The sequence below is a fragment of the Metopolophium dirhodum genome, chromosome 1 (genome assembly GCF_019925205.1).
Source record: "Metopolophium dirhodum isolate CAU chromosome 1, ASM1992520v1, whole genome shotgun sequence".
NCBI classification, from domain to species: Eukaryota; Metazoa; Arthropoda; class Insecta; order Hemiptera; family Aphididae; genus Metopolophium; species Metopolophium dirhodum.
In genome coordinates this window covers 134,322,840-134,337,684 of record NC_083560.1, presented here as the reverse complement: position 1 = coordinate 134,337,684, position 14,845 = coordinate 134,322,840, and the positions used below count along the sequence as shown (strand labels likewise).

At 29.9% G+C, this 14,845-nt stretch overlaps 1 pseudogene; it reads left to right on the top strand.

Moving 5' to 3' along the window:
- Positions 1-10,929: 10,929 nt before the first annotated feature.
- Positions 10,930-14,449, top strand: LOC132932518 (uncharacterized; annotated as a pseudogene).
- The last annotated feature ends 396 nt before the right edge of the window (positions 14,450-14,845 follow it).

Genomic DNA, 14,845 nt, shown 5'->3' with positions numbered 1-14,845 from the left:
TGCAATATGTGTTGACAATGGTAAGTGTAAGTCTAGCGGACGCTCGATAATCAAGGTTGGGTGACGCTCAATGATCAAGTCTAGGTGACGCTCAATGATAAAGTCTAGGTGACACTCGATGTTCAAGTCTAGGTGACACTCGATGATCAAGTCTAGGTGACGCTCAATGATCCAAGTCTAGGTGACACTTGATGTTCAAGTCTAAGTGATGATAGATTATCAAGTCTAGGTGACGCTAGATTATCAAGTCTAGGTGACGCTCGATGATCAAGTCTAGGTGACGCTCGATGATCAAGTCTAGGTGAGGCTCGATGATCAAGTCTAGGTGACGCTCGATGATCAAGTCTAGGTGACGCTCAATGATCAAGTCTAGCGTCACACCAGATGTTCAAGTCTAGGTGATGTGGAAAGAAAGTTTGACAACCTCCAAGTAATCTCTCTGGATGCGAATACTCAAAGGTGTATTCGTAACTAATGTCAAACGGTTTGTTAGGATTTTATAATATTGTACAGTCACACATACATTTGTCAATAATTAATTTACGCTATATTAATAATTATTTATTTATACCTACTTCAAAATACATGGTCAATGTAATGAAATGTAAAAAAACATTTAAATAATATTATGTAACTTTCTAACGTTAGTTTAAATTATTTGACCTTTTTATATGTTTTGTTAATATTAATATCATACAATGGATTTGATATTGATGTCTGTATGAGTAACTTTTTAAATTTGTTTTTACTTTTACTTATATAATTTTTACTTTTACTTATATAATATTAAATTTTAAACACAATTTGCAATAATTTTTTATATTAATCTAAATATCTGGTCATATAATATTATTATAGTTGAAATTGCATTCACAATCCTATACTGTGATTGTATTTATATTTGTTATACTATGCTATTATGAAACTTTTTACATTTGTTTTTTACTTTGTACCATATAAGATAATTTGGTATTCAACCACTAATTGTTATTATAGTACTCTAGCTTTATATTTAGCTCTCTATAACATTGCTATTCATGTCTGTATGAATAACTTTTAATAACAATCTAAATATCTGTTATTGATTTGTTGTACATATATTAATATATTAAGTAACTTTTTACATATGTTTTTACTTTGTAATGTATAGTTAATTATATTCAATATTTTATTGGTATTTGACCACCAATTGTCATTACAATGTTTGTATAATATAATACCTTTAAACGCCTATGTCAAGAACTTTGTGATTTATATCAGTATGAATTATTTTGGTGTTCTTTGTATTACACTGCCTATTTTTGTGATACACATCTACCAATGGCACAAACTATTCAAATACATAATTACATAAGTAAACATATCACATCAGACCCCTAGAAATTGTACATCTAACACATAGGCTACTCATATTATTATACTCTAATATTACTACTATTAACTAATGTGTTAACCATGATTATTATATTAAGGTAAGAAATAAAAACAAGACATGTGAAAAAAAAAAGTTTTTATTCATCAGATCTGAAAAATATTAGAGGAAAAAATATTGTTAGGATAATGGCATTACAAAAAAATTATCCAATTGACAACTTACGGTGTTGATATGATCAGTTGTTCCAACTGTCGCAACGCCGATTCACAAGTGCCACCAGCCATCGATTCATACAACGTCTACAATTTATATAAACAAATTAAACATGGCATTAAAAGGTATTCTCAAATTCACAACTAACTGTGGTCTCTCTAATACCTCATGTGTGCATTCATATCTTACAATTTTGTATTTATTTAGCACTATTAGGATTAAAAATATTACTTACGGTTGATGCCATCGGGGTTGATGTTCCGATAGGTTGGGGACCGGGAGTCTGAGTGCGTGTCGACCTTGCACTCAGACTCCGCGGCGGCCTTATCCTAACGGAACTCAACCCCCCACCACGTTGTGTGGCTGGTGCTCTCCTAGGTGTTTGGGGGGCTATAAATATAACAAACATTATTAATTTTATTTTTATTTTATTATGAAAATGCGATATACACTCACCGAGGCATTGCCGGGCATTGTGCCCGTAGTTATTACATCTATAACATCCTGAAACACGATGTAGGCGTTAATTAATAGTAAACTTTTAAATGTTCCTATCACCTATGTACTTACGGCGTTTGGGGGGTGCCTTTCGCGGCGGTGGATGGCGATGGCGTGCGGCGACGGCGGTCTCGGCCGGCGGGTGGCGTGCGACGACGGCGGTCTCAGCCGGCGGTGCAGGGGCGGTGCTCAGGTATATGGTTTGCACCGCCGCATTAAAGTTTATCTTTATATTATTCATTCTAAAAAGAAAAAAGATGCAACATTTACAGTATGTCAGCGCAATATATTTGTTTTTTCTCCCCGACCTGTGCAACGTAGACACAGTATAGGTATTTAACAACTTTGCCGGAAAGCGTGGACAGGTGCTTACAAATAATCTAAGTTTAAACATTAAATATTTTAATTTTCTGACGGAAAGTATGTGTTACATTATACTGATTGATAAATACCTGCGATCTGCGGTGAACGTTTTAAAAAAAAACAAATTAAATTAATAATACAAAATATACTCACGTGTTGTCCGTCGGACGGCAGTCGGATGTTTAAGAACGGTTTGTGGGACGAAGGCGCATCAAAGTCGAATAGCTTACCCTTATTACTACGGCGAACGTCATTCGAGGTGACTGACCTGCTAGACACCCATAAAAAGACGGCGGCTATATGATTTTCATGGACCCCCGAAATGTTTTACAATTTTTTTCACGTTTCACGTTTTGAACGTTGCATACCTGTTGCCGAGACATATAAGTCCAACGTCGAGGTAGGTGACTGACCCGCTAGACCCCAAATAAATCGAGGTTACTTGATTTGGCGTTTTTGAAGGTAGTAAAAAACTTACAGCTCTCCGGTTAACTAATCCACTATCCTTATCACAAATCCACCATTCTTATCATTAATCCAACATCCTTATCAGCAATCCATAATCCTTATCACTTATCCACTTTTCTCATCAATACCCACCGTTCTTATCATAACACTCATAACCGACATCGGTTGACGACCAGACCGCACAAGACCACTGTGGCATCCGACATCGACAACACTCCTCACCAACCACGGGGGGTTTGGGGGTCTCCCCCAGCGACGCTCGGAGAGCTAGTCTTGTAGTATAAAACGAAGACCCGTGTGTCGATTTTTCGTACTGACTTGGTGAATTGTGGAGGGAAAACGGGTCTCACGGCGTTATCACTCCTTCTTATCACTTTTCGCGATTTTTTTCAAAATTTTTGCAAATTTTCGAGTTTTACCCCCCCGGGGGTCCCCGGGCGGCCCCGTTCGGACCTTATTCGCGTTCCCCGCTAAATTTACGTACCGCGCGCGGCCGTACTATTTTCCCAGCGGGCCCTCCGCCGCCGAGAAGACGCGCTTTACGTCCGCCGCCGTCGCCCGCGTTTTTTGCCTTTGTTTTCAAGAATTCAAGTTTTAGCCCTTTTCGAGGCGTCCGCCTTTATCGTTCGCACCCTATTCGCGTTCCCCGCTAAATTTATAGGCCGCGCGCCACCGTACTTTCTCCGGTACGAGTCCCGGGGCCGAGTGCCGATATCGCCGCCGTCGAGTAGGTATTACTATATACCAGTGTTTGGAAAGAACGTCGTTCATGAACGCACGTTCACGCGTTCACGTTCATATATAGTGAACGATACGTGAACGTCACTCGTTTTTTGCAAATAGAACGTGAACGTGAACGACGTTTATATTTTTAATGAATTTGATGAATTTTTAAGACGTTCAATTTATTTACCATTTAATAAATATTATATGTTTAAAATATATTAATTAATTATATTATAATAATAATATTTTCATTTTTCCCATTATAATTCCTATAATATTCGTTTGATTGCAAAATATATAAATTAAATACGGGCAATTCCAGTGTCCCCGGGTAGACATACATAATATTATGATTTCCACGAATTCGTAATAAACCCATAGATATTAAACATATGGATACGGCATCTAGTGGTTAATAATAGTATGAATTATGTTAGCTTACAGATTTTTGTGTTATGCCGTATCCATAATATCGATGGTCAAAAGGCCAATTGTCGTAACCCTCACTTTGGTCGAAAATGGGATTATCATGAAATATTAAATTTCATATAATTTTCTTGTGTTTAACCAATTGTCGTAACCCATCGTACTATTTAACTACTATAATTTTAATATTTATCATTTATTTTAACGTCATAACCCATAATGATAAATAGTGACAAATGCTGTAAGCCACATAAAACTGTTATAATAAGAAAACGTAAGCCTCGAGACTTTTTTCTTCATTATGCCACATTGTTGTAACCCACATGCTGAAACCTAAAATGTTAATCAATTAATATTATTCAAAATTTGTTCGTATATGAAATAGGTACACCAATAACATAGGTAGGTATTGTTAATATGAAACGATTATGTTGGTAAATATCTTGTTTAAAGTGTCTCCTGTAAAATTATGTTTTTGCGGGTTACGACACTTGGCCTTTTAACCATCGATATGTTTAATATCTATGAATAAACCTAATCCGTTTATCGTAATAAAAATGAATATGTAAAGTGTGCATCATGGACTAAAATATATATCTATTATGAACGGGGTATCGTGTATAAACATGGGCTTTATCGTTTATCATCTGCATCGTCGAATTTAAATTTAATTACTGGAAATCACAAAACGACGGTGACGCTCAGTCGCGCAGAACACGCACGGAATTTATTTATAGATGTGATTGTTGTGAAATGTGTACAGTGTAGTAGTGTACCGTACCTACTACACAGTAACTGTGGTCAGTGACTTATCAGTTATCATACATTTGAAATTGTTCAGTTTTCACTGTTTCAGTATCTTTAATTAATTAGTTTTTAATTGTCGTGCGTCGTTTTCTATACCGTGAGTCCGTGACCGTCTACTGTCTAGTTAGTGAGTACCTATTTAATATTTATAATGAATTCAAACAAAAAACGTTTAAATATTGACGCAAATGAAACTAGTTCAAAAAACAATACGTGTATCCCATGGTATGGGTTTGATAAATATTTCAAATATGTTGAAGAAAGTGATGAAAATATTAAAGTATTATGCTTATTATGTTTGCCATCCAGAAAAACTAAAAGCACTTCCAAAAAATCATCCACGAATTTAAAACGACATATGAAGGTATGTATTATATTAATTATTATTAATGTTTAATAGGTATGTTTTATTTATCATAAGTCATAACTAACTGATTTACTTCCAGTTTTAATAATATATTTTTTGATTTCCATCCACTATCATAATATGGTGTTATTCAAAGTAAAGTGGGACGTGGGTATATTAGTATATTAATTGTACTATGCTAAATGCTAATCACTAATGTATTTTAATATTATAAAGTACCTATATTAAATATTAATATATAGATAACATATTTTCCCTTTTTTCTGAAAAAATTAGTAGGAAGTGTTATAAAAAAAAAAAGTTAATATTCTGTTAATTTATTTTTTAGTTTTTAAATACCTTATTTAAATTTCTGATTTTCGAGGACTATCATAGGTAGATAACAATTAGTATGTACACTAATTTCCAAAACTGTAGAAAGTTAACTACCTAGGTACCTACTTTATTTGTGTAATTTAATTATTTACTCTTTCAGGTAAAAAATAAATATTTTAGGTACCTACATATAAAATACCTACTTATTTCTTTTCTTTTTTTTCAGAAAGTTCATACATATAAGTATGCAGAGTTCTTTGCTTATACAGATGTAGAAAAAAAACCGAATTGTGTACAAAATGATGAGGATACAGTTACAAAAAATCTACTGATAAATGATAAATCGAGCAATCCCATACAGACTACATTAAACAGAATAGGTACTGGAAATGAAATAATTACACAAAAACAACTGGACTCAGCAATAATTAAATTTGTAGTTCAAGATACACAGCCAATTAATATTGTTGACAAGCCAGTATTTTTGAATTTAATTAGATTGCGACTTCCAAAAACATTAACTGTTATGTGTTCAAAAACATTAAAAACTCGATTAAACTCTGCAGCTAATGCAATGGTAGATAATATTACTAAAACACTGTCAAATATTGAATATATATCAGAAACTGCAGACTGTTGGACCCAAGGTAAAAAATCTTACCTTGGCATAACAGCCCATTGGATTAATATAACAACGTTAGTTAGAGAAGGAGCATCATTAGCTTGCACAGTGATAAAAGGTCGACATACTTTTGATGTAATAGCACAAGAAATATATAATATAAACAAAAAGTACAAAATTCAAAATAAAGTAACCAGTACTACAACTGATAATGGTAGCAATTTTGTAAAAGCATTTAGGGTTTTTGGAATTGATAAAAATTATGAGGAAAACTTATTCGATGAAGATCAGAATAGAGATGAAGAATTAGAGCTAATTGATTTAAATGGTATATTTGAAAATGCTGAAATTGATACAGAAATTGAATATGTAAATGAAGTTAGTTTGTCCGCTCACAGACGATGTGTGAACTGATGATTTGAACTTGGTCGCAACTAATGATGTTGAAAAATGGTTTAATGAAAATGAAAGAAAGGCTGATGTTCTTCAACTCAAAAAGCTCTACAGAAAACTCTTTGCAAAGCTAACAAAACTTTGGTCAAAACAAAATCAGTCGACGATTGTGGCAGAAAACATTCATGAAGTACTTAATGTGTATTTGAGAGTACCTAATAAAACAAGATGGAATTCTACATATGATGCATTAATTCAATTAAAAGGGATTATAAATGGACCTGGTGGCTTAGAAAAATTGAACCAAGTCATGGATTTTAATACATTACCGAGAATATTAAACGAAGAAGCTGTATTCATAAATGAATTTTGTGATATATTTGGACCAATCGCAGAGTCCTTAGATTTCTTACAAGGTGAAAAAGCCATGTATATGGGATATCTGCTACCGACTTTACATGCTTTGGAGAAAAAAATTTAAAATAGACAATGTAAGCCTATGACACATTGTACACTTCTATTAGAAGCTGTTTTAAGATCATTAAAAAAAAGGTTTGTAAAATTAAATTAGAAAATTAAATAAATTATTATTTAATATATTAATCTTAATTAATATTACTATTTAATAATTACTATGTTACTGGTGTTATAGATTTGATCACATATGGATGGAAAAAGAATTAGTAATTGCTGCATGTCTTATTCCAAGATTTAAACTAAATTGGCTAGAACGTGACGAAAAATTGAATGCTGAATTATTTTTAAAAACTGAGTTTTTATGTTCTGAAAATCAAGTATCTGATGGTAATTCAGTTAGTGATTCTGATTCTGATTCAAATAAAGATTTTTTTTGTTTACCAACAAAAAGCTATTCCAATAAAAATAATACAATAACCTCAGATCAAGAACTTTTAAATTTCTTAAATAACAAAAATATTGATTTAAAAAGTTTATTTGCATTTCCTAAAGTACTATTAAAATTTGTTCAGTTTAATACAGGTTTACCCTCTAGTGCACCAGTAGAAAGGTTATTTAGTACTGGAGGGAATGTAATGACATCAAAACGTCATAGACTGGGTGATGATATGTTTGAAAACTTAATTTTATTAAAACAAAATAAGATGTTTTGAAGTTCAATAAAATTTACAAATAGTTTTCTTTTTTATTTAGATAAATAGATATTTACCTACAGTTTTTTAAAATTTTTATTTATGTTATAATACCTAACAAGGATACAAGTTGTTTTTTTTTATTCCATAAAGTTTTAAAAATGAATCGAATTAAAATATGAATTATTTATTTATCATGTACCTATTGTACCTATTTACTGTTTTTGTTTCAATATTTGAATTGTCTGAGTTGAATATATTAGGAATTACAATTATAATTTTCAATTCGACCTAAATTTAAGTCTTCAATCGAAAAGATTTTTTCAACTCTTAAATAAACTATGGAGGTAGCTGATTTTTCTAAGGCGACCTTGTCCAATCTCTTGGTTGTGTGTATAGTGCCCTAGTATTTGCTTAATTTGATCACTATGAAATTCTTATTAAAATGTAACTCAAATAACGTGTCAAACTTTATGAATTGCTGGGGAAGGTGGGGCAGAACGGGGGTCATAAGGTATCAAAAGCTATAATTCACTCAAAAATTGTGTTTTTGATTTGAAACTTGAACTGTGTTATCTTTAGGAAATGGTTATTAATATGTTAGCATGTTTTAAACATTCATTTAAGTCTCATAGTGTTAAAGGTCAAAATAGGTGTAAGTATAATTTTTCCCGTTTTGCCCCATACCTGGGGTTAAATGGGGACGTCCCTCAAATATTATTTATTTCACAAATATTATTTCATTTTACATAAATACAATTACATTAATCAACTTAAACCTTTTATCATTTAAACAACTTGTATAACTTGCATATACATAATGTAATATACTAATATATTATATTATATTTATGGGAATATATTTTAATATACTAATTGTACAATAACAAAAAATAATAATTGCTTGTAAATTTTAACTTTTACATTTATTAAATAGGTACATTTTAATTAAATACTTATTATAGATGTAATGCCTACACTAGTTGGTAAACTTAAAAATTAAAAAAGAACTAATGTTGTAAGGTACCCCATTATGCCCCAATGATTACACTTAACTTCAGCCGTTGTTAGTAAACACAACAATTATTTTTTTTAATAATTAATATTATTAAAATAATCTTAAGAACATTTAAACAATTATTTTTTTTAATAATTAATATTATTAAGATAATCTTAAAAATATTTGCTATAGAAACAGCAAAAACAAATTTAAGATAGGTACAAAATACAAATGTACAATAAGTAAACCATAAAAATATTTTGAAATAAAATAACAGTTTATTATATCAATCTATTGATAAGAGACATGTGTAATGATTTAAATTTATAACTGATAAGATAATTGATATGTGAACATGAAATTTTTATTATATGATATTGTTGGCCCTAGAAATTTATATATTAAGTTTTTAAATCAGTATGATCATTATAAGACATAAATATTGAAATGTCCCCGTTTTGCCACATGGCCCCCCGTTCTGCCCCACTTTCCCCTATATGCTCTAAATTGTATTTTTATTTATTGTTTGAGTCGTATATGTTTATGGGATTTTAATTTTTATATTCACGGCAGGCTAACGATTCATAAAAAAAAAATTAAATGAACGCGACCCAACGAACGCGTTCGTTTTTTAAAAGAACGTGAACGTGAAGGCGTTCGTTTGAAAAAAACACGAACGTGAACGTAAACGAGCTCCTTTTTGAAGGACTGAACGTGAACGTGAACGAGTTCATTTTTTTCGTGAACGTTCCGAACACTGAAAGTAAACACGTTTAAGTTAATATCTATGACAGTATGACCACAATTAAAATAATTGGTAGCACTATTTCAATTTTCAATTCTCACCACGGCTACGTCGTCCTCTCCTACAACTTACTACGATCCATTGATATCACTGACGTACAATATGTCATAACTGATAAGGTTTGTTATCAAAATTATTTAGTTGGTTAACAAAATTTATTATACTTACAATATATTATTATATTCCCAAATTAATTAAAAAATGTTCCATTTTATAAATAAAGGGGGGGGGGTCTGGACCCGGGGACCCCCCCTTTGGTTGCGCCACTGGTTCCAATAACAAATTTGTTGGATGATGAACAAATAGCTGTTTTGCTCAATGAAGATATTGAATGTATTGATAAAGAATATGAAGAAACAGAACATGTATTAAATAGAATTGAGTTAGCAAACCTTGGCGATTGTTCTATTTTTAATGGTAAATTAACTAAATTATATTTTTACAAATGTAAACTAAGAAACTGATATAAATACAATTTAATAGTAACTTACCTACTTAACATAATATGAATAATTCAAGTGTTGAAACCAAAACTTTGTTTATTTTTGTTATAGGTATTCGCTGTGTGGCTCACACTTTACAATTAGTTTTTATTGATACCTTGAAGCACAACAGTATAGATAAATTATTAAACAAAGTTCGCTTACTAGTTAGAAAGCTGCGAAACCAAACTTATATTTATTTGATCAAAAAGGATAAATTAAAATTGCCAATTTTGGATTGCTTAACACGTTGGCACTCTACATTTGACATGCTAGAGAGATTACAACATCTAAAAGCATTTATCCAAAATATGGCACCAAATGACTCCAAACTGAGAAGAGTTGAGTTGAGTCATTTTGAGTGGCAACAAGTAGACATATTATTTAAAACTCTTTTACCTGCAAAAATGTGTACTAAAAAATTACAATATGAGCAATTGACTCTTACTGATTTTTATGGGGCTTGGATTGCTTGTAGAATCGAAACAGAATCCTTGAACAATGTATTTTCTAATAAGTTAGTACAGTGTTTGAGATCTAGGGAACAAAATATTATGAACAACCAAGTTCTTCTAGCTGCTATTTTCTTAGACCCCAGATTTAACATAACACTGACAGAAGATCAATGTAATATTGCTATTACACATTTAATAAATATATGGTTTCATAGAAAAGAACTTGAAACGAGTCAAGTTGATTCTAACAATGCAAATATAGAAATTGAAAATAATATTGATGAAAGTTTGACTAATAATTATGATACAGATATACTTGAAGATTTTCTGAAACAGAAGGAAAGTGATAACCAGTGCAGTTCAATTTCAAGTTTAACTTCAAGCCAACCAAATACCCAAAATTCAATTTCAACAAAAATGGAAACTTTATTAAAAACATATTAATTAAATGAAAAGAGATTAAACCACAAAACAAATATATTAGAGTTTATTTAGTTGGAAGACAATGAAGAAAAAATATCCGGAAATTTATCAGCTGTCACAAATTGTGTTTTCTGTTCCCGCAACTCAAGTTAGCGTCGAGCGCCTTTTTTCATGCTTAAAATTTATATTATCACCTTATAGATGCAACATAACACCTATACACCTGGAAGACCAATTATTAGTTAGAACAAATAGATTATTTGAAAAAAATTATAAAAAAAAAAATTTTCAAGAGTAAATTATTAGTTTACTAATATAATAATATATTTTAGATAATATATCTATATTATGACTGATATTATAATGTAATAAACTAATAACTAATAATATTATTTTAAGCATTTTTTATAATATTATTTATTCATTTTGTACCTATCCCTCCCCTTAATTATAATTGATAATATACTATAATAAAGTAATTTATTTATAATAAGGTTGATTATCTTACCAGTATATTATAATTATAATATTTATGTTTTGTATGTTTGTCTATTACTTTATAGTTTAAAATTTAAATATTATTTACTATTAACTAACAAAATAGGTACGTACCTAGTGGATATCTAGTTGTTTTTTAAATATATTATTATTATATTTTTTTAATATATTATTATTATCTAGGTTTTGCTAGTCATCTACAATATTGGTACCTTATACATATTGTATGCTAATAATGTTATTTTGAATTCTTACAATGTTTAGAATTTAGTGGTATAATGAAACTTCCATTAACAGCCAGTAAATTATTGAATTAAATAGTATATTTTTTAGTTTTAATGTTAATATTATATTGTAATGATATTTTATTACCTAAATTCTTAAATAGGTACACTTAATTACAAATACCTATCAATAAATTTAAGTTCTTAATATGTTCATTTTGTATACAGTACTTGATTAATAAAAATAAAATAAAAAGCAAAAGTAAAATAATTATGGTTAAAACCGGTATTAACCAAAACCGAAACCGAAACCGAAATTTGATATTTTTGGAAACCCGAACCAAAACCGAAACCGAAATTTTAGATTTTTGAGAACCGAAACCGATAAAATCATAAAGGTTCCAGTCCCTGGTCGTTTCATTATGACTGATGCTAAGGTCAATAATGGCCACCTCTCAGACGAAGCTCAGAATAGCCTGACTAAACTTTTAATTAATTACTTGTTTCAAGATAAGAGCAGGTAATAAATCAAATCAGTGTAGGTACCTAGTTTCAAAAATTTAGTGTAGATCAATGTTAGGTTTTTTTTACAGAGTTTAATTTAATTTATTATTTATTATTTATTTAGCTGTATTTTTATTTTAACACCAATACTTGATGTAAGTAATATTTATATAGATACATTCAAAAATATAATGTGTTTTTCATTGCCTAGGTTTAAAATAACAGAAATCTACCAATTGAGAATTGATTTTAATATAATTAGTAATTACTGAGTAGTAGAGTAATAGCCAATTAAATATTATGTAATTAATGTGTAGTATTATTTATTTGGTAATATTTTGATAATTTTCAGGGGTACTGACTTTTACTTTCGGAAAATCGCATCTTTAATCATTGAAATATTTCCTAAAGAACAAGAGGTTGGTTATCAAATTAATTTCAGCATATTTATGAAAAATAAAACTATTATACTATGCATCTTATATAGAAACTATATTTCATACCATCGAGTAGTGGAAATAATTCTCATGCCAAAGGGAAATTAGTTGAAAGGTGGAAGAATGTCTCGCGTCGTTTGAGAAGTATAGGTGCTATTGAAGGTGAAAGAAAAGCTAAATGTGCTAATGATATATCACCTGCAGTTATAACATTTTCTGGTAATACAATTATAAAATATGTCTAATTTGTAGACATTTTTATTTATTAATAACATTGATTATAATAGATGAAATTGAAGCTGCTAAAGTCTGGTTGAGTAAGTCAGGTTCATCTTCTGACTTTGAAGAAGTTATTAAACACTGGAAACTTACTTACGATATAAGGAAAACAGAAATCCATGGTTCTGACATTTCAAAACATCATTTGTCTGGAATTTTTAAATCCTGGCCTATTTTATGTGGCCCAAAAGGATATGTTCTGGTAATTTTTCAAATAAATATAATAAATCATGGCACAAAATTAGTTAGTAACTTTATTCAAGATTTATGTTTTTATGGTATTTGAAGATTTTAATTTGGAGTACCCCATCATTAAGAATCTTTTACACGACTGGCCAACATTTATAAAAAAGTGGACTTATTTTTCAAATAATTTACTGAGTCTACGTAGAAATTCAGTGAAGGATAACTACGGTAAAGACATATTGAAACAACTCGATGCTGTACAACTCAGCGGAAGTGAGTATAAATATAAATCCATCAATTAAAATAATATTTTTACATAACATGTACTTGACTGTTTCAATTTAAACTATTTATTACTCTTATATAAGATACCAGGACGTGCAATATTCTCAAACTTCTCCTAATTCCATATCTTGTGCCCACTAAAACACAAATCAAAAATAACAAAAAATCATGGAAACCGTCACTTGTTGAGTTAGCTGTAGCTTTTGTTGTTCATGTTACTGTAAGTTATATTTATTAATTACATTTTAATTGAACAAATTCATTATATATTGTAAGTGTGTGTAAAAAAGACAACATAGTATTTATAATATAAATATAAATCTGAATCCAGATATAATACCAGGAATAAAATTATACCAATTTAAATACCTTCAAAAACATTAAAATCACAGTTGGACAACAGAGTCCAGTTAATAAAGGCACACCATTATATAAAAAACTAATAATTAATTTAGATAGTTTTAATTCATTTAAGTTGTTTAAAAGTTTTGTTTGTAAATTAAACCTCAGTCATATATCTATCTAATATAATTCTAGTCTGTCTTCATTCTGTACTATAGATCCTACTTTGTTATTAATATAAATTGTAATTAGAATTTAGATCTCACCCTCTTCGGCACAAGATTTTATCTTTTGAAGGTGTATACAAATACTTTTTCATTTTATATTGTCTTTTTAGTACTAAGTATTTAAAAATAATAAAAATAATAATTATAATAAAAATTACAAATCTCTAATCATCATAAGTTTGTTTAAACTAGTTTGAAATTTTTCATTCAAATTGTAACAATAGAATTTTTGAACCTTAGGTCATAATATTTCTTTTGATTTTCAGAATTTGACAGGACTTGAAGCTGAATTAGATAAGAGAATTCAAAAATATATACAGTATGGCACAACTATTCAGCCTTTTATAGTATTGGTTGGCAAAGATATATTTTCCATTAAATACTGTTATATCAGAGTCGATGATCAATTTTGGACATTTGGCTGTCCACTGGAAGCCGTAGATGCTTGTTTCAAAACATATATAGCATTACACTGCTGCTATCCAAAATAATGCTATGAGTCGTGGATCATTCTACAACTACAGCTGTACAATTTAGAAACAATTTATGATCGTCAATCTTCAGTTATTGTCTCTTTAAATAGTAAAATGAATACCATGAACGAAACTGTTAGTATTTAAATTTGGTATGTTCAATTTTTAATATTATTTATGAAATACTATTTTATTCAATTTATTAAACTTGTCAAAGGTAATTACAATTTGTAACAAAATGTACAACTGCTTTTTATGCTTTAAAGGCATAACTATATTTCTAAACTTATATGGCACATGGAAATTTACCATAACTTGGGAACTCGGTCGTTTTATATGTGCAAACAGCAATCATGTTGTAGAGACTTTCGAGGTTTAAAAAGCTTTAGGCAACATTTAAACAGAAGTCATCCATTAGTAAAATCAAATTCTGATAATGCATTACACAATAATTTAGGTAGTGAAGCTATTGGTAATAACTATAATGATACTGAACCTTCTTCATTTACATCTACTCTTTTTAATTTGTCAGAAACTATTACT